This window comes from Hermetia illucens, chromosome 7, assembly GCF_905115235.1.
Source record: "Hermetia illucens chromosome 7, iHerIll2.2.curated.20191125, whole genome shotgun sequence".
Lineage (NCBI taxonomy): Eukaryota > Metazoa > Arthropoda > Insecta > Diptera > Stratiomyidae > Hermetia > Hermetia illucens.
Genome location: NC_051855.1, coordinates 1,760,173 through 1,783,680, shown reverse-complemented (window position 1 = coordinate 1,783,680; position 23,508 = coordinate 1,760,173). Strand labels below are relative to the sequence as shown.

At 43.8% G+C, this 23,508-nt stretch overlaps 1 protein-coding gene across 1 annotated transcript in view; it reads right to left on the bottom strand.

Annotated features, from left to right (window-relative positions):
* The window catches only part of LOC119660813 (WASH complex subunit 4-like), a 141,277-nt gene that overhangs the window by 81,269 nt on the left and 36,500 nt on the right, over nt 1-23,508 (bottom strand). The gene's annotated exons all lie outside the window — the stretch shown is intronic.

Here is a 23,508-nt window from a genome sequence, read left to right as displayed (position 1 = left end):
GATCCGGTCTTCGACAAGAGATCGGGTCTCACGGAGTCGGGGTTGGTGCGTCTGCTGAGGGACAATCTCCGACGCATCAAAGCGCCACCACCCACTCGACACTCGTCCATACCTGCTTGTTCGCCCAAGGAACTGGACACGTGCACGCACGTGCTGATCAGGACGGATGCCGTCCGGAAGCCGCTGCAGCCTCCATATGAGGGCCCGTACCGCGTTCTCGAGAGGGGAGAACATTTCTTCCAGCTCGAGATCGGTGGTCACAAAAAGGCGGTCTCTTTGTCCAGGCTGAAACACGTGTGCGCCCCGAAGCAACGTCGTGTCCGTTTTGTGGATTAACGGCGAACGAAGTTCGGGGATCCGTCGCCGAAACCCCCTAGGTTTCGTCTGGGGGCGGAGTGATGTGGCGCGGCAGGATCTGCAGCATTCGAAATTTATTTCGGATGTTGCGGATGCGGACGGGTAGATGGCGCTGAACTCAGAAACTCTCCACTCACTCGTTTTCAGAACGCACCAGGGGAGTGGAGAACCAGCGGTAAAAAAATGCCGTTGGTTGGGACAGTAAGGACCGCATGGAAATAAGTCGGTCTCTTCTGTATCCAACCGCGGCTCCGAACACTTCGGCTCGCTCGTGACTTAAGTTTCAAATATCTCTTTTGCTGTTTCTTAAAACTAAAAATATCGTTTGTAATTTTTCTCTCTTAGAGAGTTGAATGCAGTTTTAGTACGACTACGCCACTACAATAGCAATTAACAAAGTGTTTAATCCATAAAGTAAAATTCAAAAATAAAATTGGATAAATACTTAACGAACACATAATAAATAGAGAAGATTTAGCAAAAGACTTTGAGAATCTTCAACATCCGTTGAAATTATCTGTGGCAAAGACTGGATCATTTATAACAGCAACTAAGAGAGGCAAACTGAACGTAATCAGCAAAATAGGGATACAAGGAGAATTAAAGGATGTTTTGTACTGCCCGGAAGTTCCATACAATCTATTATCTGTAACAAAAATGCAAGCAGCTGGAATGACGATAATTTTTAATGAACGTAGTGTCGTTGTTCAAAAAGGTGGTAAGACCTTGATGACAGGTGAGCATTTTAACAGTATTTTGAAATTGAATTTTAAAGTAGGAATTTGTAAGACAAAAAATATTGATCGCACTTTCAATGTTACAAAAGTCAATTATAGCCTGTGGCATCAACGATTAGGACATATAAGCAAACAAATGTTTATAGAATTGAAAAATAAACAAATGATTTATGATTTAGATCAAATTTGTAACATAAATCCTAGTGATGACTTGTGTGAAGCTTGCATTAAAGGTAAGCAAGCCAGGCTACCATTTAATAAAGAAAAGGATAAAAGTCATGTAAAAAGACCATTGTTTATTATTCATTCTGATGTTTGCGGTCCAATATCTCCTACGGCTATAAACAACAAAAATTATTTTGTGTTATTTGTTGATGAATATACACATTATTGTGTGTCATATACGATTGCACATAAATCCGACGTTTTCCTGGTTTTTAAAGACTTTGTGGCAAAAAGTGAAGCACATTTTGATTTAAAAGTAGTAAATTTATAGTGATAATGGAGGAGAATATCTATCAAATGAAATGAAGGACTATTGTTGTGAAAAAGGTATTACTTATCATTTGACAGTTCCGCGAACGCCACAGTTGAATGGTGTTTCGGAACGAATGGTAAGAACGATAACCGAAAAGGCTCGATCCATGATAATTAGTGCTTGTATGGATAAAATTTTCTGGGGTGATGCAGTTCTCACTGCTACCTATTTAATAAATATCACTCCAACTGGAGCCCTAAAACAAACCAAGACACCATATGAAATGTGGCATGGTAAAAAGCCACAAATAAAATATTTGAAGATATTTGGTTCTACTGTTTTTGTACATAACAAAAACAGTAGAACAAAGTTTGATGATAAGTCTTGGAAGGGAATATTAATTGGATACGAGCCAAATGGTTACAAAGTATGGGATGTTGAAAGAGAAAAGTATGCAATAGTAAGAGATGTAATTGTTGATGAACTTGATCTTATAAGATCAAGACCTATTGCGAAATGTGAAGGAGTTAATAAAAGAAACTCTGAAGATAAAACAGATGTTTCTGACAAAAAGTCAAAATCAGTAGAAGGTCAAGTATCTGAAAATATATCAGATAAAAATAATGTGCAAGTAGAAACTGATTCCGCTGGTATTCAGTCAAAATCAGTAGTTGACCGTGAAAAATCTGATAATAGTAAATCAGATGTGACAGATCCCATGAGTGAAAAAAATGAAAATGAAACTTCTGTAAAAGAGAATAATAGTCCGAATTCATCTGATAGTGATAAAAAAATTCCTAATGAACCAAGGAGAAGTGATCGAATTAAGTGTAAGCCATTGGTAAATTATAATGAAGATAATATAAATGATGATCATATTTTATGCGCTCAATCAATAATTTGCAAAATTCCAACTTCATATAATCAAATTAAAGATAGTGACGATAAAGATAAATGGAAGGAAGCAATCAGGGAAGAACTAAATTCTCTTTCAATTAATAAAACTTGGACTTTAGTACCAAGACCAGAAAATAAAAATATTGTTGATTGTAAATGGGTTTTTACAATAAAAAATGACGAATTTGGAAATCCATTAAAATATAAAGCACGCCTTGTTGCAAAAGGTTTTAGTCAGCAATACTTGGTAGATTATAATGAAACCTTCGCACCTGTTGCAAGAATTTCTAGTTTCCGATTCATGATTGCATTCGCCAATCAATTTAATCTACTAATTCATCATATGGATGTAAAGACAGCCGTCTTAAATGGCAAATTAAAAGAAGAAATTTATATGAAAGTTCCACAAGGAATATCATGTAAAGAGAATTTAGTTTGTAAACTGAATAAATCCCTATACGGTTTGAAACAAGCAGCAAGAAGCTGGTTTGAAGAGTTCGATCTTGCTTTAAAAGATAGAGGTTTTCGTAGTTCACCTGTTGATAGGTGTATTTATATTTTAGACAGAAAAGATATTTCGAAAAATATATATGTAGTACTTTATGTTGACGATCTTATGATTGTGACTGCTGATATTGATACATTAAATAATTTTAAAACTTCTCTAGATTCTCAATGGTTGATTTGAAAGAAATAAAGTTATTTTTGGGAATAAAAGTTACTAGGAATGGTGAAGAAATTACTTTAGATCAGAGTGCATATATAGAAACAATTCTGAAGAAATTTAATATGCAAGATTGTAAAGCGGTTTCCACTCGAAAGTAAATTAAACTATGAAGCTCTTAGTTTAGAAGAGAACTACAATGCACCTTCTAGAAATCTAATTGGATGCTTAATGTATGTAATGGTATGTACACGACCTGACTTGAGTGTAGCTGTTAATATTTTGAGCAGATACATGAATAACAATAATCAAGAGTTGTGGAAATATTTGAAGAGAGTATTAAGATATTTAAGAGGGTCCACTAACATTAAATTATTATTATATTAATAGGGTTTGTAGATTCTGATTGGGGTGGAGATACTAATACAGATAGAAAAAGTACCACTGGATATCTATTCAAATTATTTGAAAATTGTACAATAGCGTGGAATACTAGAAGACAAAAATCAGTAGCAGCTTCTTCTACAGAAGCAGAGTATATGGCTTTATTCGAAGCAGTTAGAGAAGCATTATGGTTGAAATCTTTATCAGAAAGTATCAATCTCCATATCCCAGAACCAATTATAATATATGAAGATAATGTTAATTGTATCAGCATAGCAAATAATCCGACCAATCACAAGAGATCGAAACACATTGATATTAAGTATCATTTTTCTAGGGAACAAATAGAAAGAAAAATAATCAAAGTTAGTTATATTTCAACAGATAATCAGCAGGCAGATATTCTAACGAAGCCCGTATCAGCAATCAAGTTTAAGGAGCTCAGAACCGCGATCGGCTTGGAGTAATATAAGGTACCTTAAGTGAGTGGTCTGATTAGGTTTTGACTGGGTTTTCCTAATCCTTGCAACAAATGTTGGACTACAGGTATTTTGTAATTTTCCCAGAACGAACATACAAAGGAATGACTCTAGCATTTTTGATATGATAAATTCTTAGAATTTAAAACATTACATTTCACACGATTAGTTTTTGAGGGGCAGTGTTGAAATATTATCTTTTACATTTCATACAAAAACTAATTCTTTTCTACTTTTATTACTGTCCGGAACTCATTCTTTTACTGTTTATACAAGTGTGCATGTAAAATGAGTTAGATAAATGCTTGTGGTACATATAGTTACATATCTGCTAGTTTTGTTCAATAAGTACAGTCTTCGATAGACCTTTTTCAAGTTAGTTAGTCACTCCTTGCTTAATAGAAAAGAATAAATAAAATTAATAATAGAAGAGAACAATTGTGCTTTCATTTAAACGGATTCTGTGCCAATATTTCAATAACTTCGACCGACAATTAACAACTATAATGGCGGCCCCGCTAAAGCCAGAACAGAGAATAAGAATTATCAAGCAACACCTGATACCACGATTCATACATCGCCTTACCACCCCAGAGGTCACTATACAAACGCTGAAACGGGTGGATAACGCTATCCGTCGAGCAGTAAGAAAAGCTATTCACCTTAACGAACACTGCGACAACCTGGCAATACATGCGTCTACCAAGTGTGGTGGGCTGGCAGTGCTCCAGTTCTCAACGAAGATCCCGGAGATCCTGTCAGCGAAGGGGAAGAAGATGCAACTTCTCCCACCCAAGCTCCACAAGCTGCCCACTTGCGACCGTGGCTGGCATAACAAATGGTTGAAACTGAATTTACCCTCTCGCCGGGACGGCAGGAAAAGGAACTGGAGCAATCCATCTCAGGTAATATATGCAGTGGGAAATTGCAAACACTCCAACACCTGGCTGGACTACCCCCCGGCTCACTGGTCGTCCAGTGATTATATTCGGGAGATTCACCTACGGCTAAATTTGCTGCCGTGCAGGAGAATATCGTCCAACCCAGGACAACTCCGGAAATGCCGCGCTGGATCTTATAAAAATCAAGCGGTATGTCATATCCTGCAAAACTGCCCATCAACACACTGACAGAGAATCACCCGACACAACCATATTGCTAGGCAGGTGGCGGTGACGGTCCGCAGGAATGGCTGACGCGTCCAGGAGGAGTCGCACATACGTGCTGAAAGCGGCATCCTCTATAAGCCTAACTTGCTGCTGCAACACAATAACGAGGTCATTGTGTCTGATGTTGGGGTACATTGGGAAGGCCCAACCCCACTACAGATCGCCTATGAGAACAAATTGTTGAAATATTCAACATTGGAATTCATCGACGTCGTCAGGACGCGATACCCAAATATGAACATCCAAGTGCTGCCCTTTATAATTGGAGCTCGGGGCGCTTGGTGCCATCTTAATAAATTCCTAAAAGACGCCATCCAACTCCCGAAAGGAAAGATCCAAGGGATCTTACATGGCACATACATATATGATTTCGGGGAACAGGTTGAAAGAATATTTGAGATAAGTGGCTTTTTTGAGTGAATAATTTTAATTTTGCAGGGCGTTTGGTAAATTAACTCTGGAACTGATTTCTTCTTCAGGAGAAAAATTTCTGGCGTTCCTTTTTCCACTCAATATTATTTTCAGGAGATTTAAGGGTGATTAAATTGAAAACTAAGGCTAATATTACGCGTCACTAGAAATGGCGGACAAAAGTAAGAAAAGAGTCAGGCCGAAGGCGAAGACTATGCGATGCCTGCGAAGAAAGAAAGGGTGTCACCTCCGTCTCCAAGGTTGGTCGACATGGAGGCGGACTCTGAAGCGGAGATGGATGAAGCTTTCTTAGCAAGATTGGGTTTGGAAGGAAGAGGGCGTAGCGCTACACCGGCGCTACGCATCGTGGGTATATCCACAGAAACAGAGAGTGAGGGTGAGCCAGAAAAGGAGGCGCATAAGGTGCCAGTGAAGGAGCAAACACCGGAAAAGGCCCAGAAGGAAAAAAAAAAACAGAGGAAGAAAAGGAAAATATAGGGAAAGAAAGAAGGGAGACAAAGGAAATGCCGCTGAGATGGTGTTTGACGCGGTAAAAAACATCAGGGAGGTGTGCCTGGACGAGCGGCACAAAGTCAGTAAAATTGCCACGGCGATAATTCTCTCAGAAGTTGAGAGAATGCAAAAGTCATGGTAGGGCTAATTTCGGATGTCAGCCGGAGCAAGGCGCAGCTCGAACTATATCGAAAAGGTGGAATAGGCAACCCGCAACCAGCTGCAAAGAAGCTCAAGCGATAACGACAAGAAGGAGAAGAAGTTAGGAAAGTAAATATTGCGACGCCGGCACAGAAGAGAATTGTAGAAGTACAACGACCAACGACATTCGCAGAAGTTGCGTCAGCAGGATCAAGAAACAACCAGAAGGCGAAAGTGATCGAGAGGGTAAACAGGAAAACTCCGGCGCTGTATGCCGTACGGATCACAGCAACCAGCGAGGATGTCAACACAAAAAAGGCGTTGTTCAAGGCCGCCAACCCAGCCAGGGCGAAAATTAACATAAAAAATGTGAGGAATAAGGGCTCAAATGGTGTAGTAATTGAAGCTGCCAGTGAAGGCGATTTGAAGGCTATCTTAAATAATAAGGAACTTGAAAAGGCAGGTCAGGCGTGAAAGACCAGGGAACGAATCCCAGAATGATAATAAGGCACATTCCTAGGGAGATGACGCAAAGCGAGGTGTAAGAGGCTCTCCTTGAGCAAAATTTCTCCGAGGGGCAAACTTCTACAAGAGGGTTTGAATTGGAGGTCCTCTTCAAAACAGGGAGATTTAATTCAAACAACGTACACTGGGTGCTAGAGGCTAGCCCCAAGGCAAGGAGGGCACTCTGGGAGAAAGGAAGGGTATATCTTTGCTGGACCTCTCATAAAGTCGGGGACTACCTAGATACGTCAAAGTGTTATAAATGCCAAAAGTATGGGCACTCGGCGAAAAACTGTGAGGAAAAGGAAGCATGTCCTCATTGCGGGCAATAGGTACAAGGAATGCCGCCATAAAAATAAGGTAGCAAGTTGCATTAGCTGCAAACGGGCCAATAGGGCAAACACCGGACATGCTGCAAACAGCGGGGACTGTCCGCAACACAAAGCATCGATGGAATGGAGGATTTCAAGAACCAACTACAAATGTTGAGAATCCATCAAATCAACATGCAAAGGTCGAGAACTATGTCAAACGAGGTGGCAAATCTGATACGAGGGAACCAAATTGTTATAATACTGGCCCAAAAGCCATATGAATATGGGAGAAAGTTTGCTGCCTAGGCAGCATCACAGCGGTTGTTGCAATCGAAGACAACGAAAGCAAGCCCAGGGCTGCAATACTGTACAGAAAAGATCGCATTGCAGCCCTCAAATTGAGTCACATAAGCGACTCGCACTGCGTAGTGGTGCAGGTGACTGGGGAATTCGGGAGTATATACTTGATAAGTTTGTACTTTCAGTACGCTTTCAATATAGCAGAAGGTATTGAAAAGCTGGAGAAAGCATTGGACGCAATTGGCGACAGGCCGGCTATTATCGGCATCGAAGTTATCACACTCTTAATCATGCGAATACACACAACGTGATCTATATGCACACGCTTCCCATAGGTAGTTCAGTTCATCAATCGATGCACCTTGAACTCGGTAACTAGGGTTTATTTATACTTGCACATTTGGCACTTTTATAGTTACAGTAATTGCACATTTACACACACATTTTGTATAAATAGAGTAAGTCTTAAGCAGTGTTGTGATTATAGAGAACAAATAAAGTTTATAAATCGAACGAGCGTTATTCTTTTACCATACCCACGGAAGGAAAAGATAACTTCGATGCCAACACTAGCTCACCCATGTGGGACCCGATTTGCGCCAGGAGAACGCAGAACGACCGAAGAATGGCTTGGTTGTTTTCAATAAAACAAGTGAGCTTCCAACCTACATGGGGAACATACTGGGAAATGAGTCCTATATTGACATCAATAGGGACATCAAAATTGGAGGGTGGTAAACAGCCTGACATGCAGCGACCATAGAGCGATTCGCTGGAATGTAACTGAACCTGCACAACCCAACAGGAAGCCTCGGTTCAATGCCAAGAAGGCGAAGTGGGAAAAGTTCCAACGCGAACTGAGGAGTGTAGAGGATTGCGCTCGCAATGAAATTACGCAAACGCGGATAATAAATGCAAGCGAAAAAGCCATCCCTCGGAAACAAATGAGAAATGGCAAAATACCAGGCTGGAATGAGGGAATTTCAAAGTTAAAGAAAGAATTCAACAAGGCAAGAAGAAAACTTCAAAAGACTAGAAATACGGCGAACTGGGATGACAATCTGAGAGATTTCAGGCTAAGGCGTAAAGCCTACAAAGACGAACTGAAAAAAACCAGACTGGAAAGCTGGAGGAAGTTCGTTACTGAAGCAGGAAATGCAAATCCGTTGTGGAGGGAGGAATCGCTCACATGCATTAAAGCTGGGGAGGGAACGATGGAAAACTGGAGGGACACAGCGAAAGCCATGCTGGCAGGCTTCTCCCCTGATGACAATCCACAAGAGGACACGGCGAATCAACGTGCTCTTAGGGACTCGATCAGGACCACGATGGAGATAAAGCGGAAGCTGAGAGGAGTCTTCGACCATCTTTGGTGGCCAGCGGTACTTAAAGAGCTGGAAAGAAAGGCTCATCTTCAGCTATCTACGAGACCGAAAGATAGCTATGGAAGACAATTTCGAGAGGGAAGAGAAAAGAGTTGGCAAAGGCTGCCCGCAGGGTTCTATACTCGGGCCAAGTTTGTAGAATCTTGTCTTTGACCAACTAGTCATCAAGCTGTCCAGTATATCGGAACAAATCACTCCGGTTGCTTACGCAGATGACATCCTCATCCTCATTGAGGGCAGAGGTCGAAGCGAAATTGAAGACCTTGCCCGAAAAGTCACAGACGATATTACCTCGAGGTGCAGCGATGTGAAACTTACGCTATCAGTGAGGAAAACGCAGGCAATCCTCCTGAAAGGGAAATTGTCCAGGAGGCGACAGCCGAAAGTGCAGGGCAGCAAATTGTTGCAGATCTAAAGTACCTGGGCTTATGGATCAGTGGGTGTAAGGGCATAAGCGACATACGACTGAACCCGCTAGCAAGGCAAAAAAGATATTCAGCCAGCTTGCCGGCCTTGCCAGTGAGTGGGGACTAGGAAATTGGGCAAACACTATCCTATACAAAGGGCTATCGCTGGCGATCTTAATTTATGGGGCGATAGGATAGGCACGGCATACGAGCGAAGCATATATAGGGCCCATTAGGTCAGCACAACGAATGGCGCTTCTCGCAGATACGGGAGCATATCGGACTACTTCGACTGAAGCGCTTTGCGTTCTAGCGGGGCAGCTGCCGATAAGGCTGGCGATAATGGAGAGGCATTATACATACATTCTGAGGAAGGGGATCAGCTTCTCGGTGAAAGACGAGGTTTTCAATGGCGAGCACTCCATAAGTATGAAAAGCAAGCTGACGGCAGCCATGATTAAACAATGGCAAAGGGATTGGGACAACAGTGAAAAGGGGCAAACTACAAGGTTGTTCTTCCCAGATATTGAAAGGAGGCTGAAAATGAATTGGATGATAACTCAATCATTACACACGCCAATTTCTATCAGGACATGGTGACTTCAAGAGGAAGTTAAGGCAATTCCAGCTCAGCACAAGTAGTCGCTGCGACTGCGGAGCACAGGAAACGGCACTTCACGTGCTATACGAATGTCTGGTTCATGATGTAGAATGGCATAGGCTGGTAAATTCAAGCATGGCCAGTGCACCCGGAGGACTTTGTTGGGCAGAAGCTGGGAAATTGGATGTTAGGATAATATAATTTCCTGGCCCTAGGGAACATAATGTTAAACTCTTAAGGGGAATACCATGGTAAACCTTTTAATGATAAATTTCTAGGGAGATTTTCATGCTGGTCTCCCAAGGAGATTTCCATGGCAAACTTTTAAGGAGTCTTGGGGAAATCTTAATTGAACTTGTCAATTGCCGGAGAGATAACAGGCAAGGTAATTATATCTGGGAATGTAGAAATTACCGACATTGGCGACAGGGCGAATTGTGGAACATGGCCCATGAGGCAACTTTTTAGGAATACTCGGAATACTGATACCATGGGAACCGGGATAGCTCCTGGACTCTCACTTCGGGTGAACACCCGTTGTATGTGAGTACAGCTCGGTTATTTGCGGTAGGCCCCCTAGTGCGAGTTTCATGGGGGTTGTGGTTATGCTCAAGCGAGAAGAGACCTTCGGGCGTCGGCGTGGTGTTGCGTTTCAACATGGGTGCCGTACTCCTTAGTTCGGTAGAGATTTAGGTATGTTTTGCATCCACCAGTATGGATGCTAAGCCATGTATTTGGTATAGACTGGTATCGTCGTCTTTTTACGTTATGCAGTGAAATCTGAGCGTGGACCGAATTTTTGAAAAAAAAAACCGTTGCGATTCGTTTTTGTTTTGGAAATTTTCCATCCATTGCGAATTCGTTAACTGTGAGTGTACCTGGGAATTGGAGTGCAAAGTGCACGAAAAGTGACAAGTGGAGTGGGAATAAGGTGGATTTTAATAAAAAAGTGTTGTGGAAAATTTCCAACTTTTGAAGAAAGCCGTTACGATCGGCATGAATTTTCCACTGGGTGGAATTAAATGAAAGTAGACTTTTTGGACCAGAAGGAGCATGACATGGACGGCGGATTTAAAGTACTGTGGACGGAGCTTGGACCTGCGACCCAGAGTAGGCAGGTAAGTGTTACCATTCTCTCAGGGTTACAGTTGCCGTAACTGAAAAGTGATCCTAGAGTAAAAGTGTCTAAGCGAAAGTTGTTTGTTTTAAAGAGTGGGGATTGAGGTTACCCAGAAACGGGAAAAAAGTGTTACTGTTCTGGTGATATTGGGGTTGCCGTAACCAAAAATTTGCTTCAGAGCAAAGGTTACTAAGACAAAGCTGTTCGCCTTGGTGGATAGGCTTAGAAGCCACCAAGGTTTGAAAAAAAGCGTTACCATTCGCGGTAAATTAGGGTTGCTGTAAGGAAAAAAACTTTTTAGGAAAAGTGGCTAGGAAAAAGTTAGGTTAGGTTAAGAGGTTGATTCTAAGGCGTGATTAAAATTTGCTCGTGGTAGTTGGCTTGAGTGAGAATTTTGAGTGAAATTTCGCTTTTGGTTGGTAAAGTTAGTAAAGTAGAAATTTAAAAAATTTTCGGGAAAAAGGGGGATAAAGTAGAGCCCAAGCGGAAAGTAGGGATTTCGAAGGCCGTTATGACCGACCTCCGGAAAACAAAAGGGGAAAAATCCCTTGTGCGGAAGCGACCAAAGGTTAAATTGAAGACGAACAAGGAAGCTATGGCGAACATAGCAGACGGGATCGGCCAGAGGCCCAAAAGTGCGAAGGAAGAGAGAGGCCCCGAAATGAATGTATCCAGTGGCTCCGAGGAGGATCTGGATAGGTTCGTTAGAGAGCGTGAGCTTAACAAGCGGGGTAGTGGTCCACTGACGAGGGCTGGATTTCAGGATGATATCCTGAGTGAATCCAGTGATAGTGCTGAAGGGGAGAGAGTTGAGAAGGGAAAGGGGGGTGAAGGAACACGGGAGCAAGTAAAAGAGAGCGAGAAGCGTCGGGTAACGACGCCGGAACAACCCAGCAAGGGACCGGTGGAAGAACGACGGGCCGAGGGAACATCCGATGAGATGTTCAAAGCCGTCGAAGAAATAATGGAAATTTGCCTGAACAAGCGGTACAACGTCGATAAAGCGGCGACCGCTGCAATCTTAAAGCAAGTAGAAAACTTGCAGAAGATTTGCGTTGCTCTGCTAGAAAAGAATGGTGAGTTGAGGGTGCAAAGGGCTACAGGACACGCAGCGAAAGTGCTGTGACCGCCAATTGAAGTCAAACCAGCGGTAATTATCCAGCGAGCTGTACCTACCGCTGAGAAAAAGGTATCGACGACCTTTGCGGAGGTTGCTGCTATGAAAGCGATGCCGAAAACAAAGGCAATTAAGGCCATAAGCAAGAAGATGAAAGAGGTATTCGCAGTTAGGATAACTGCAGCCGATAAGGAAGTCGACGCGAGGAAGGCTCTCTAATAGGCTATAAACCCTGCCGCACAAGGGATAAAAATTAAAGGCGTGAGGAGCACGCAAAATAACGGGGTCATTGTTAAAGCCGCAACGGAGGAAGACCTAAAGATTCTTTTAGCTAGTACCAATTTGGAGAAGGCCGGCCTATTGGCGTGGAAAGAAACTGGTAATCTACCGAGGATTATTGTTCTGGGTATCCCAGGGGAGATGGACCCAAAGGGGGTGGAGGAGGCGATGAAGTCTCAAAATGCGGGAGAAAAGAGTGCAGACACCCGTGCACTGTTTAGGACGGGGAATAGGGATGCGACGACAGTGCATTGGGTCCCATAAGGGACCTTTTTGAAAGGGATAGGGTTTATGTTGGGTGGATGTCCCATAGAGTGGAGGATTACTTGGACACCTCCCGCTGCTACAAGTGCCAGCAGTATGGGCATGTAGCTCGGAATTGCATCGAGAAGGAAGTTTGCCCACATTATGGTAAAGACGGCCATTCGTACAGAGACTGTACGAATAAACATAAAGCCGCGTACAGAGACTGTACGAATAAACATAAAGCCGCGTACAGAGACTGTACGAATAAACATAAAGCCGCTAACTGTGAAAATTGCACGAAGGCAAGAAGGTAGAACACGTCGCATGCTGCCCGCATCACAAGGCCTCGTTGGAATGGAGGGTTATGCGAAGTAACTACGCATGTTAAGAATCCACCAGCTTAATATGCAGGGTTCAAGGACAGTGTCAAATGAGGTGGCAAACCTCATTAGGAAGAACAAAGTAGACATAGTGTTGGCACAGGAGGCATACGTCCACAGGGAAAAAGTTTGCTGCCTAGGCAACACAACAACGGTCGTTGCAATGGAAAGTAGCGATACGAAATGCAAAGCAGCGGTCCTGTACAGAAAGGACCGAATAACTGCGCTTAAATTGAGCCACTTAAGTGACTCACACTGCATGGTAATGCAGGCCACAGGAGGGTTTGGGAGTATATACTTCATAAGTTTATATTTCCAGTACGCCAACAAGATAGAACCGGGGATACAAACTACGGGAAAGGCACTGGACATCATAGGTGATAAACCTATTATCATTGCCATAGATTCCAATGCGATCTCGCCCCTGTGGGACCCGGTATGTGCCAGGAGGCATCAGAGTGATAGAAGATTGACAAGAGGGAGGAAATTAGAGGAAGCAATTGCAAGGAGAGGGCTTATTATCCTCAATAAAACAAGTGAGCTTCCGACATATCGAGGGAATATTCCGGGTAGAGAATCTTATATTGATGTAACTCTGGCCACGCCGGGATTGGCTACCAGATTGGTAAAGGAATGGAGGGTGGTAGACAGCCTTACATTCAGCGATCATAGGGTAATTAAAATTACTCTACGCAGGGATGAAATGCGCCCTGTGCGACCCTATAAAAAGCATAGGTTTAACACCGGGAGTGCCAAGTGGGGAAAGTTCGAACGAGAGCTGAGGAACACAGCGGAAAGCGTCCATAGAGCTACTATAGACTGCAGGATTAGAGCTGAAATGTTCGCCGAGGAAATGCAGAAATGCATAATTGAAGCCAGTGAGAAGGCAATTCCTCGGAAAAAAATCCGGAGCGGAAATATACTAGGCTGGAGCGGGAAAGTTTTAAAGCTAAAAGACGATTTCAACAGGGCGAGAAGAAAGCTCCAGAAGGCTAGGGATACTGCCAACTGGGACGCTAAGCTGAATTCATTTAGGTTTTCTCGTGAAGCATATAAAGACGAGCTACGCAAGTCCAAGCAGAAGAGTTGGACGAAGTTCGTCTCCGAAATTGGGAACGAAAATCCCTGGGGAATTCCGTACAGGTCAGCCATGGGGAGGCTCCGTAGGGAATAACCCCTCGGTGCAATTAACACCGTGGGAGGGAAAACGGGAAATTTGGTAGACACTGCAAGAGCCATGCTGGATGGATTCTTCCCTGATGAAGAGCCAGAAATGGACACGGAAACTCAGCGTGCTCTCAGGCAATCCATCAGGAGATCTCTTAAGACCGTAATGAAAATGAGGGAGAAAGCGTTGAAAGTAAACGGCCATTCGAAATGGCGGAGCTGCTAAACGCAGCTAACCGCATCCGAAATGGGAAAGCACCAGGGGCAGATCAGATTGAGGTTGAAATCTTGAAGCGTGCAATTTTGGCAGTCCCTCACAAGATGCTGCAAATGTATAATCAGTGCCTCGAAGAGGAAGTCTTCCCTGATATATGAAAAATTGGCTCGGTCAGAGCCATCTACAAGGAAGGAGGTAAAGACAGGGAAGAAGTAAAGTCCTACAGGCCTATATGTTTGCTACCTGTAGCAGGCAAATTACTGGAAAAACTTATTTTGAATCGGCTCGACCCACTACTGACGAGCGGGACACGTGTTGCCCAACTTCAGTTTGGATTCCGTAGGGGGAAAGGCACTGAGGATGCCATCTTCGAAGTGAGCCGCATTGACAAGCCGTATGTTTTGGCAATTGCCTTCGATATTGAAGGAGCCGTTGACCACCTATGGTGGCCAGCGGTGGCGAAAGAGTTGGATGTGAGGGGGTGTGGTAGCGATAGAGGAAAATTTTCAGAGGGAAGAGAAAATAGTCACCAAGGGTTGCTCACAGGAGTCCATACTTGGGCCAAGTCTGTGGAACCTGGTGTTTGACGTGCCTCGAGGGAGGGGAAATGGACTCCACCGAGAATATATACAATACCTTATGATAACTTAAATATAATAAGGACGATATGTAGTCTACTGGAGCGTGGATAATTTGATGATGATGATGGTGTTATGATATTATGAAAATTTATTAAAGTTTATTTTACTAAGGTATATTGAAGATGTAGGATGATCGACATATAAATAGTGGCGTACCAGGTAAACTTGTAGCTTATGCAACGCATTTTGCTATAGCAAGTAACATGCAGGGTTCGAATATTACAATTCATTATAATGAGATATTATTCGAAAGAGTAATACTAAATGAAACCGCCACAATCATATGACAACTTATGAGATTCTAAGAATCGTATTAAGTTGAAAATTTTATACGACAGTATAAAGTTATAAAGAAATGAAGTTGGAAGGGCTTCAGAAGAAGATGAAAACACAGAGACATTATTCGATAGAGTAATAAGAAATGAAACCAAGTTATAGAAGGAAATAAGAAGGCTTTAATAAACAACAAGTAATATCATAGCATAACATCAGATTATAAGATTGACAAAAAGGAAGGATTAAAAGATGAAACCACCTTAAAGCATTTAATAAAATGCAATATGATTATTGAATAATGATGGCCGTATGAGTTATAGAGTATTTTCTCCAGAGAGTAATGTTCAGACTGGTATTTACGATGTTATTGAAATCGACTCAACCGAGAATCTATGCAATAGCTTATCATGGGATAAAGGTAATAAGGATGATTGTAATCTATTGGGACGTAGATTACTTGATGATGAAGAACGTTATACTAATAGAAGTCGCATGACTTCTAATAACTTATAAGATTTTAAAAATCATCGTATATTACCACCATATGAGCTATTGATAATTTTCTCCAGAGGGTAACGTTCATAATGTAACTGAGCATTTAGCAGTCATTGAAATAGACTACAGCGAGAATATACACAATACCTTATGATAACTTAAATATAATAAGGACGATATGTAGTCTACTGGAGCGTAGACTATTTGATGATGATGATGATGGTGTTATGGTGTTATGATATTATGAAAATTTATTAAAGTTTATTCTAGTAAGGCATATTGAAGATGTAGGACGGGAGGAAACATACATAAGAGTTTATTTTTTAAACTCATGCCATCGGCTTAATAAAGAAAATATATTATAAGTTGATTATATTAAGGTATAATGATATTATTGAATAAGGTAAAGATATCAGAGTTTAATGATCTTTAAAAACATCAAACAATCTTAATACAGAAGTACTCTTATCCGGAGCTGATATTATAAAGTATCTAATCTGACCAAGTAAACTGGAAGCAAGACAAATAGAAATGAAATAGATTATAAGATGTATAATGCGTTGAGCGTATTTTAGAATATAGTAGTTGGAGATATATTATTTTATAAAGTTTGATAATTTCAAAATGTTTGTTTTTCATTACGGCACAATGGAAAAAATGAGAGTCGATTATAAGGTCTATAATCATAAATCAATTGGCCATAAAGGCTGGATGTACTATTTAAAACGATGCATAATAAATTTCAATGGTATGAAGATGGCCGGGTCAAACGTTAATATTTCCATAACCACACGTATCTAACCTTTTGACTAGTGCCGACTATTGGGACATAGACTGAATTCCTTCTGTCCGTAGCTAAACCCGCAGGGCGGTAGTTCGCTGGCTAAAAGGTTCCGTTGCGGTTTTCCGCCTCGGCCTGATTCCAGTTAATCCGATGGGGAGTTCCGACCCCACGTACCCGAGGAGGGCGATCAGACCCGAGTCTGCACGGGGACTCATCTGAAGTGGCTTCGGTCACGAAACCTTACCAGGGGTATACTGGTACGATGGGAACCGGGGTAGCCCCTGGACTCCTATACTTCAGGAAAATTCCTGTCGTATTTGAGTACAGCTCGGTTGTTGCGGTTGGCCCCCTAGTGGGAGTTTCATCGGGGTTGTGGTTTATGCTCAAGCGAGAAGGGACTTTCGGGCCTCGACGTGGTGTTGCGTATCAGCACGGGTGCCGTACTCCATAATTCGGTAGAGTTTTAGATGATACTTGCATCCACCAGTATGAATGCCAAACCCATGCAAATTGACATAGACTGGTACCGTTGTTGCTTGTCGCAGCGGGGCTCTGATTGTGGTCACAAATTCAATCCGCGTCTTAAGAGGACCGTAGGATTAATCCTACGTTAAACAATAAGCCGTCCCGTAAGGGAGGGGGGTTTGGCCGCGAGGCTTAGGTACCTTCAATGGCTCATGTGCAGTAGAACACTAGGCTTGTCCGTAGCTAAACGTTTTTAATAAGGGATTATGATATGCGTAAAGTTTCCTATCTCATAGGAAAAAGTTGGAAAAAACATCAACACTTATAATCAAAGCATTCATGTATCATAGGAGAAACTTGGAAAAATCATCAACAGATGTAATAAAAAAATTTCCTATCTCATAGGAAAAAGTCGAAAAAATCATCAACACTTATAATAAAAATGTTCCCATGTCATAGGAAAAACTTGACAAAATCATCAACAATTCCTCGGAAAAAAATCCGGAGCCGAAATATACCATGCTGGAGCGGGAACCTGGTGTTTGACGGACTGATAAAAGGGTTATCCGACATTGCAGTGGAGATTACTCCAACTGCATATGCGGATGACATCCTCATCCTCATTGAGGGCAGGAGTCGATCGCACATCGAAAATCTTGCTCGGAACACCACAGAATACGTTAGCACCTGGTGCAAGGAAATGAACTTGAAACTCTCGGCGAATAACACGTAAGCAATCCTGTTGAAGGGAAAGTTGGCCAGAAGGCCCACTTTAAAAATCCAGGGTAATACGATACGAGTCGCATCAGAGTTAAAATACCTGGGGTTATGGTTAAGTGCTAGCACAAACTATCGCCGGCATATTATGGAGACAGCAGGCAAAGCCAAAAGGATATTCAGCAACTTTGTTGGACTTGCTAACTGCTGATTGGGGTTTAGGTCATAGGGTCAAGACATCATATATAGAGGATTGCCGGTTCCCATCCTAACGTATAGAGCGGTAGGGTTGGTAACCATTCACGAGCGGCACAAATATTGGGTCAGTTAGATCTGCCCAACGAAAGGCGCTCATGGCAGTTACAGGTGCATACCGGACTGTCTCAACGGATGCTCTGTGTGTGGTAGCTGGTGAGCTACCGATAAAGCTTGCGGCAATTGAGAGACACTTTCCCTATAAGCTTAGGAGGGGAGCTAGGTTCTCGTTTGAAGGAGAGGTCTTCAACGAGAGGCTGTCTGAGGGAAGGAAAGAAAAAGGGAGGCTGAGAGATATTAGCGAAAAGGGAAGAATTACGAAATGTTTCTTCCCAGATGTCGCAAAGAGAGTTAAGATGAAATGGCTCCATATCAACCATTATGTGAGTCAATTCCTTACGAGACACGGGGATTTTAAGAGCAAATTAGCTCAATTTGGGCTCAGCAGAAGCAGTGACTGCGACTGCGGTTAGGAAGAGACTGCACTACACGTGCTATTTGAATGTCCCAAGTACGAGGGTGAGCGTAATAGGGTGGAAATTAGATGTAGAAGGGACTTTGGGAAATGGCCTGTTTCCCCTGAGGAGTTGGTGGGGGAGAATGTCTTCCCCGCGTTTAATGATTTCTGCAGGGAAGCACTTAAAAGTAAAAAGGCTTCTAGGGTTTTAGACATAAGTGAGTTGGAAGTTGCGAATGAATCAAGAAGGGAGTGAATGAATATGTCAGTGAGTGAACGAACTTATCTAGGATATTAAGTGAAGAAGATTCTATAAGTTAGAGTGGGAGAATTGAATGAATGGACTAATGGGGCCACAGGGAGTTTGAATGAGTGTTAAATGGATGAGTTAGGATGAGAATTCCGATGGCAAGATCAGGGATGCGAAACGAGCATTGCTTGCAACTATTGTTGAACCATCCAGCAACACACTGGTAGAGAATTCCCCGGCACAATCATGTCTCTAAGAAGGTGGCGGTGGCAGCTAGAAAGAGCGGCTGCCAAGTTCAAGAGGAGCCACATATACGCGCCGCAAGCGGTATCCTCTACTAACCGGACCTATTACTGCTTCGCGATAAGGAGATCATCATATCGGATGTCGGAGTGCATTGGGAAGGACCGACTCCACTTCAGATCGCATACCAAAACAAGCTAGCGAAGTACTCTACACCTGAGTTCATTGATGCTGTCAGGACTCGAAACCCGAACAAAACCATCAGAGCCCTGCCCTTTATTGTTGGAGCTCGGGGTGCTTGGTGCCACCTAAATAAATTTTTGAAGGGTCCCATCAATCTCCCGGAAGGCAAAATACGAAGTATCTTGTAAGGCGTCCTCAAGGGAGGCATCGAGTGCCACCGTAGCTTTATGAGGCTGGTCTGGCGATGAAAATTTTTAATCTATGGACTACGACTGGTCGACACCTCAGTCGACACTGACTCTTTGAGGAACAATAAAATGAACTTTTGTATAATTGTACATTTTTGTATCTCATGAAAGTAGTATTAATAAAGAGTTTTCAATAGCCAAATGCGTCGTCATCTAATTAGTGACGCGCATGAATGGATTAACGAAATTGTTTGGAAATCTTAGAGATCGAATTTTGTACGATACGGTTTTTTTCCAATTGTGCCGTGTGTGTTTTTCTCAGTGGCCTATTGTGTGAATGGTTTGTTGTTTATGACTCTAAGTCATAAACAGAGTAATAAAGTGACCCTTTGCGGTACTTTGTGTTTTTGGTGCGAGTTGTTTACGACGTCGTAAACAAATTACGTTGACTAGTGAAAAGTGGAAAGTGTTTGGTGACCGCGTACGGTACAATATTGTGACAGGAGTTGCCGCCCGAATATTTTTCAGATTTTTTGGCCAGGGTTGCCATAACAGTTTTTTTTTCGGATAGAAAAGCTTAAAAAAGTGTTTCCGCCCTAAAAATAGTACTAGTAGCTATGAAGAGGAAGAGACTGTGCAACGGACCAGCAAGAAAGCAGATCTTGAGAGTGCGGTGAGAGAAAGGCGCTGCGGAGCACTCCAGTTCAGCTGAGAATGCCGTCGCCTCGGACTGCGAGATGAGTGGTTGCAGTCGGGGAGTCCATCAGGCTAAGGCAGAGAAGGCCAAGGTAGAGAGGAGTAAGAAGGCGAACCGCCCCAAGGTGGAGAATGCCAAGGAGGAGATGACGGAATGTGGGCAGATTGCTGGCAGACTTGTCACCATTCTGCTGGAAAGTGGCGCGACGCGGGAGGTCATTAATGCAGTCACCAATGCCGTGATTCTGCGTTAAAGCGGGCTTCTGAGCCGAATGGCCCAGAAAATTGCTAACTTGAGCGGGAAGGTGGAGGGGCTAATGGCTGCGAAGGGCAGTCAGGCGGTCCCGGCCGTGGCGGTGCCAGCTGCCGTTGGTGACAGGGTGGCGGCAGCGGCCAGTAGTCTGCCAGTAGTTCCCAAGCCGCCGGAGACTTGGTCGGTAGCGGTGAGGAGCTGAAACAAGGAGGCTTCTTCGAAGGAGGTGGCTTAAGTGGTGATGCGGGAGGTGGCTTCCGCGTTAGGGGTGCGGGTTCACACAGTGAACCCGTTGAAATCTGGGGGGGGTGGCACTTAGGGTGCCATCTGAAAAGGAGCGCAAAAAGGTGATGGAGAACCCCAAGTTCTCGGAGCACGACCTGGATGTGGCTGTGATCCAGAAACTTGGGCCTAGGGTCATAGTATATGACGTCCACTGCTGTATCAGTGCCGATGAACTAATGCAGCAGATACACGAGAACCATCTCGCGAAGGAGATGTTTGCGGAATGATTCCGCAAAGAAGTCAAGATAGTGAGCGTCCGATTCGCGCGGGTCCGGAGGCTGTGGGCAATGATGTGCTGGAGGGTACTCCAGCAGTTATACATAGGTTGACTACCGCTGACCGCGTGTATGTCAAGTGGTTTAGCTACCGAGCTAGATCACATGACTGCTTCCAGCTTGCTTCCGGTGCCTTGGGTTCGACGATAGGGTCGCTGACTGCAAGTCGAAAGACCATGTGCGGGTTCGTTGCTCACAGAGCGGCCATATGGCCTCCTCGTGCAATAACGAAGTGCACTGTAGGAACTGTGCGCTCCGGCCGGGCATATGCTGCGGTCGATGTTGTGCCCCATATACGCTGCACGGGTGGCTAGAGCCAACGCACGTCACTGAGCGCCATGTCGCTCAAACTGCTGCAACTGAACTGCGCCAGAGCGCATTAGCGTAGCTATGCTGCAGGAACCCTGGGCAGTCAATGACTGCGTCAGAGGCTTACCTGGCGACATGTGGGTGTTCACTGCTAGGAGGTCGGCCAAGGCGACCGTTATCGTAAATAATACGCGTCTAGATTGCGTCTGTGTCGAGAGTCTCACTAATGAGTGGGGCGTATGTGTCTCAATAACGGGGCCTTTAGGACGGTGGTACTGTTTGAGTATGTACTGTCCACCTACAGACGACCTGGAGCTGTATACCGCGTACCCGGATGAGGTGGTTCCACGTATTAGTGGAACGCCATTCATCCTGGGAATAAAATGTCCCGTCAAGTGTTTCCACGTTTGAAAGCTGCAGGGGCGTAAGTGATATCGACTTTACATGTGTTAATTTTGTAGCAAAGGCGTTTGTCCAGTCTTGGGGATTGTTGATTGGATGTAGTGTTAGTGGTCACACTCCTATTGAGGTCGTCCTGGTCAATAGGGGTGCGAATGTGAGTGCTGATCCCCCGCTTTAGCCGGTGCATTCGAATACGCGCGGGTGTAACTGGGGTGAATATGTTGCTCGGATGGAGGAGTTAGCCGGCCGCTCACCCTTCTCTGAGTTTGTCTTATTGTCTGTGTATGAAAAGGTTGCGTTATTGAATGAGTGGATGTGTAGCGTGAACGATGACATGCTGACGAAGCCCGAACGGAGGGCTCGGAAGCAGGTCACGTGGTGGACGAATGCCCTTCGTAATAAACGGAGGGAGTTCCGTCGCCTGAGGAAGAGATTCCAAAAGGCGCGTTGTCATAGTGATGTTCATTCTGTTGTTGATGTTGGCCAGCTTAGGCTCGCCTATATGCGAGGTGTGTTTCGTATAAGGTGTTGCTAAGAGAGCCGAAGGAAGACAACTGTAGGCGATTCGTCGGTGAGCACTGCGATGACCCTTGGGGTAGGGTCTACCGGATTTGCAGAGGGAAGCCCAGTCACGACATAGCTGGCATCAAGGTGAACGGAGAACCGATGCAGACTTGGCGTGACAATGTTTGTGCCCTGCTAAGTAAACTGTTTCCAAGATCCGACCCTTCGATGTCTCCGGACGGTCGCGCTCAGGAAGGGGAAGAAATTCCTCCCCTGAGGAGTTGTGAGATCGAGGAGAGCATGGCGAGGCTCAGGTCTCGGAAGTCACCTGGCTGGGATGCAATGACAGGCGAGATATGCAAAGCCATCGGGCAGGCCATCCCATCTTATGTCCAGTGTTTGTTTGAGTGTTGTTTTCAGTAGGGCTATTCACCTGCATTCTGGAAGAATGCCACCAGGGTGGTTGTGCTTCTGAAGCCGCCAGAGAAGGATAAGAGTAGTCCTCGATCGTACCGGGCGATATCTCTTCTCCCGGCCCTTAGCAAGGTCCTGGAGAGGATTATGGTCCAGTGACTGAGGGTGAAAACATCACATCTGGCGTCTGACAGGCAGTATGGCTTGAGGACTGGTAGGTCCACTGACGATGCCTTGATGCATGTTAAGAACTTTGTGGTCCGTTGTCCTAGCAAGTACGTCCTTGGTATCTTTGTTGATTTCAAAGGCGCATTTGATTATCTAAGTTGGTCGTCTGTGTTGTCCAAATTCGTGAGTGTGATTGCCAGGAATTAGCTCTGTGGAAGAGCTACTTCCATGGTAGGAAAGCATTCGTCCAAAGTGTCAGTGAGCGTGTGTGGATGAATGTTGGGCGCAGCTGCCCGGAGGGATCTATCGCACGCATATACTGTATACCTACATACACACTTGTCCGGTTGGAGTAATTGATATTCATATACAAATGACTAAAAAACTAAAACAAAATAATTCTTTGCGACCCCACTCACAAGAATTCATTTCGTTATGGTATTGACGAATTGATATGTGATGATGACGTCATGCAGGTTGTAGAGTGCAGGAAGTTCACAAAAAATTCTAAAGTTTCACCCCCTATAAATTTGTTAATAATAGTCGGATTTTCTTCAGACTTGACCAAATTGTGCGTAATGTTCTTACACTCCCACCAGTTTTCATGACAATCGGTCGAACCGTTTCCGAATAAATCGGGTGTGACAGACAGACAGACGGATAGACAGACACCGCCCTCTTCGGTGCCGTTTGACGTGGAATTTTGGGTATTCAGTTGCTTTGGCTTTGGTTTTATGTGCCAGGCATTCGTTGAACTTTTCTTCAGCCACTAGCTTACGTTCTTCTCTAGCCTTCCCTACTTCCTGTCACTTTGCGGAAGTGAAGTACAATGGAATGGAATGCTCAATATTTTCAAACAGGGTGAAGGGAGTCTCGGGAAAGCTGTAGACTTCTTGAATGGTGAGACTTTTTAAAGCGTCACGAATTTTAGTACGTTGCTTTGGATTAGTGACTGATATGCTCCTAAAGCTAAGCATCGGC